Source organism: Chinchilla lanigera, unplaced genomic scaffold, assembly GCF_000276665.1.
Source record: "Chinchilla lanigera isolate Chin_1 unplaced genomic scaffold, ChiLan1.0 scaffold00035, whole genome shotgun sequence".
Lineage (NCBI taxonomy): Eukaryota > Metazoa > Chordata > Mammalia > Rodentia > Chinchillidae > Chinchilla > Chinchilla lanigera.
In genome coordinates this window covers 8,395,790-8,400,895 of record NW_004955436.1, presented here as the reverse complement: position 1 = coordinate 8,400,895, position 5,106 = coordinate 8,395,790, and positions in this window count along the sequence as shown.

Genomic DNA, 5,106 nt, shown 5'->3' with positions numbered 1-5,106 from the left:
CATACAACAGTGATATACGTGCACTCATGTTTATAGCAGTACAATTTGTAATAGCTAAATCTAGGTTTCATTTTTTTGCAGCATCTCTCTGCTGATTTCCTTAGTGATTGTACTAGTTTATGCTCCCACCACCAACAGAGGAGGGTTCCTTTATCCTGACAGCTTCACCAGCATTTATTATTGGTTGATTTCTTGATTATAAGCATTCTTTCTGAAGTGAGATGGAACCTCAGTATTGTTTACATTTGCACTTCTCAAATGACTAGTGATGTTGAGTATTTTTCCATATATTTATTTGCTGTTTTTACTTCTTTATCTGAGAAATGTCTATTAATTTCAAATACGCATTTTTGGATTGGGCTTTAACTTGGAGGGTCTGATTTTTTTTTTTTTTAGTTCTTTATATAGTCTAGATGTTAATCCTTTGTCTGAGTAGATGGTAAAATTTTTCTCCATTCTGTGAGTTGTCTCTTCACTCTGTTGGTGACTTCTTTTGTTGTGCAAAAGCATCTTAATTTGGTGTGACCCCAGCTTTGATTTTTTGCAATATTTCCTGTGCCATTGGGGTTTTGTTGGTGAAGTCTTTGCCTATCTTATAATCTTTGCCTATCTTTACCTATTCTATATTCCAACAGATTAAGAGTTTCTGCTTTAATATTTAGATCTTTGCTCCATTTCAATTTTAGATTAGTACATGATGAGAGATAGGGTCTAGGTTCAATTTTCAGTATGGGGAAAACGAGTTTTCCCATCACCATTCATGAAAGGAGCTATCTTTCTTCCAATGAAGGTGTGTTCCATTGATCTGGGTGTATGGTGGTTTTTGCCGGTATCATATTGCTATTATCACAATAATATCACATGTTGCTTTGTAATACAATTTTAGATCTGGGATGGTGATGCCCCCTAACTTGCATTTGTTGCCCAGGATTGCTTTTGCTATTCTAGGTCTTATCTGGTTCCAAATGAATTTTAAGAATGCCTTCTCTAGATCTGTGAGGTATACTAATGGTATTTTGCTGAGGATTGCATTAAATCTGTATAACAGTTCCAGAAGTATGGCCATTTTCACTATGTTTGTTCTGTCTATGCAAAAACAAGGGATATCTTTCCATGTCTTGATAACTTCTTCAAGCTGTTTTCAAAGTACTGTAGTTCTCAATGTGTAGATATTTCATTTCCTTTGTTAGACTGATTCATAAATATTTCATTTTTCTTGATGCTATTGTGAAAGGTATTTCCCTAATTTCTCTCTCAGTAATTCACGTTATTGATGTACAGGAATACCACTGGTTTTTAAGTGTTGACTTTGTATCCTGCTACACTGCCAAATTTGGTTGTTAAATCTAGGAGTCGTTTAGTGATATTATGGGTGTTTTCTATGTAGAGTATCATGTCATCAGCAAAGAATGATAATTTAACTTTTTCCTTTCCCATCTATATTCCTTTTATTTCTTTGTCTAATTTATCTGAATAATGTTTCTAGAACTTTATTGAACAGGTATGGTAATAATAGGCATCCTTATCTTGTTACTGAATTTAGAGTGAAATCTTTCAGTTTTGACCATTTGATATGATGTTGGCTGTTGGTTTATCATAGAGGGCTTTCACCAGATTGAGATAAACACTTTCTATTAAAATTTTCTGAATGGGCTTTTTTATCACAAACGGGTATTGCACTCACCAAATGCCTTTCTTCATCTATTGAGATGTGCTTTTTGTCATTGGTTCTGTTAATGTAGTGTAGCACATTCATTGATTTCTGTATATGGAGTCATTCCTATATCCCTGGGATGAATCATGGAGTATAATCCTCTTGATGATATGCTATATTCTGTTAGCCTTACAGAGGATTTTTGCATCTATGTTCATTCAGGAGATTGGCCAGTACTTATCTTTTTTTGGCTGGTTTTTGTAGCAGGATAATGCTTGCTTCCAGGAATGGACTTGTTGTCTTTTCTGTCTTTTTCTAGACTATCCTTCAGAACATTTTGGAGTGCTGGATTTGTGGTCATGAATTTCTTCAGATGTTCTTTATCATAGAAATTTCTTATTTCTCCACTAGTTTTGAAAGATAATTTTGCATGGTATGTTGATCTGGGTTGAAGCTTGTTTTCCTTAGAGCCTGAAATATCTCACTCTCAGCTTTTCTTGATTTAAGGGTTTGTGCTGAGAAGTCTGGTATGATTCTGATGAGTTTTTCCTTATAGGAGATTTGTTTCTTTTCTGTAACAGCTTTTAATATTCTCTTCTTGTTTTAAATTTCTGGAATCTTGACTATTATATCCTTTGGTGTAGGTTTTTTTTCTGATCATGGCTGGTTGGAGCTCCATATGCCTAACTTATCTGTGTATGTCAAATTCTTTTTCCATGCTTGGGAAGTGTTCTGCTATTACTTCTGTGAACAGGTGTTTTTAAGGTCCTTTGTGCTATCATCTAATAATTTTTTTATTGATTTTAATTAGTCTTATGTCATCCTTTGCAACATCTAGCATATGTTGGATTGATTTTTCACGGTCCACTGCTATTTTTAAGAAGTCTTTCATTTGAAGATCACAAACCACAAACCTATCTTCTATATTTGATATTCTATCTTCACACTGGTTGATTCAGCTGTGTATGCTTTCAATGGGATTTTTAATCTCTTGAAGATTTGTTTGAATCTGTTTCATAAAATCCAGTTCTTTCCAATGTTGGACACTTATGGTTTCCATCACTTTCCTAAGCTCCTCTATTCTTTTTTTATCTGTATCTACTCTACATTTACTAACCATGTCCATCATTGTGGTCATCATCTCTTTTGCTATTTGTGTAATTATATCTCAGTTGGTTTTTTTCTAGAGATTCATTCATCTGCTTTGTCACTTCAACTGCTATCATTTCAGAAAGTTCAACTGGTGGCTTTTGATTTCTTCTACCTCAATACTCCCTGGATTCGTTTTGGGTCAGCAAGAGGTCTGGGGTTACATCTTGCTTCCATATTTTCTCATTTTCTATTTTTTAACTTGCTTTCTACATTAATGCTTATTAATTGCTTATGGCAGGTAGCTATACTACTAGTATTGAGACCATAACAAAAACTGCATGGTACTAGCAGAAAAATAGACATGTAAAATAATGGAACAGAATAGAGGACACAAAAAAAAAGGCGGGGAGGAGAATAGAGGACACAGAAAAAAATTTACAGACCACAGCCATCTGATTCTGGACAAAGGATCTGAACGCTTACATTAGAGAAAAGGCAATCTCTTTAACAAATGGTGCTGGGAAAGACAGGATGTTCACTTATGGAACACTGAATCTAGATCCTTATCTCTAGCCTTGTACAAAAAAATCAATTCAAAAAGGAAGAAAGATCTAGGTACACGACTCGACATTCTAAAACTCAAAAGACAACATAGGGGTAAAATTTGAAGCTACAGGTAGAGGCAAAAACTTCTTGATAGGACTCAAATAGCAGAGGAAACAATATTAAGAATCAATAAATTTGACTTCATCACATTTAAAAGCTTCAGCAGAACAGTGAAGAGGAAATCTTCAGAGTGAAGGAACAGCCTAAGTAATGGGAGTAAGTCTTTACCAGCTACTCTTATGACAAAGAACTGATATCTATAACATATAAGGAACTCAAAACTTAAACACCAAAAAGTAATCAAATGTCCCACTCAATAAATGTGCAAATGAATTAAACACAATTCTTAAAGAAATATAAATGGCAAAAAAAAAAATGTGTTCAATGTTGTTAGCCACTGGGGACATGCAAATGAAAACTATACTGAGATTCTATTTCACCCCAATAATAAGCCTATCATTAAGAATGCAAAAGACAACAAATGCTGAGAAGGGTGTTTGGGTAAATGAAACTTGTACACTGCTGAGGAGAATGTAAGTTATTTAAGACACTACAGAAGTAAGTATGGTGATAAAAACTACCATTTGACCCAGCTATTCTTGTCTTTGGTACATAGCCAAAGCAATTAAAGTCACTGTACTATAGGGATACCTGCATACCCATTTTTATTATGGTACAACTCACAGTAGCCAAGGTAAGGAACTGGCCTAGATGGCCATCAACAGATAAATGGCCAAAAAATAGTATATATACATGTTCAAGTATTATTTATCCAGAAGGAAGACTGAAATTTTGTCAGTTTCAAGAAAATGGATGGATCTGGAGACCATCATGTAGAACAAAATAAGCCAGGCTCCGAAAGGCAAATATGTATGCTCTCCCTTATACACTGAATCTAAAAAAGATGACAATAAAGCTGAAGAGAAATTATTATTATAAGAAGAAGAGAATAAAGGGAGTGGGAGTGGATATAAGAGCAGGCAACAGGGAGATGATTATGAGCAACATTATACACAAAGATTATGCAAAATGGACACACAAAAACGTGAAACAAGAGGAAAAGAGGGATGACAGAGGGGTAGAAATAATCAATGTGTGTTATATGCATATACAAATCTGCCAAAATGAAACAAATTAATCTGTATAACCAATTCAAAACTGAGTGGGAAAAAACCCTCCCAAGATACCTGGGCAACTTGCCACACTAGTTTGAAAATATTTAATGCATTAGTTAATAGCCAAGAATAGCAAAATGATTTTGGAGGGGGAAAAAAAAGAACAGGATAGAAGAATTGTCTCAACTGTATCACAATGCTTACTACAAATCAATTATAACTGAGATGATATCATATTGGCTGGGAGCAATAAAGACCAAAAGGAACAGAATTGTAAACCTAGAAACAGCACTATTCATGGACAGAAACTTCATGTAAGATCAATGGCACTGTTATTCAGTAATCAAAAGATTAATAATTCAAGAAATGATGTTAAATAATTGTTTAAAGTATGAAAAATACAATTACGTTTGCATATCACACTATATATGAGTCATAATCAGAATGAAAATGTGATAAGTAAAACGTAAGACAGGAAATGATTACACTAATTTGCGGCTTATAAGCAGTACAGAACGTATAAGTTTCTGGCTTGTTTAAGAATAAGTGAATGACCCGGTACCGGAGAAAAACCAAAAAAAAAAAAAAAAAAAAAAGAATAAGTGAATGAACCACATGTGAGAAACAGATACTGGCAAC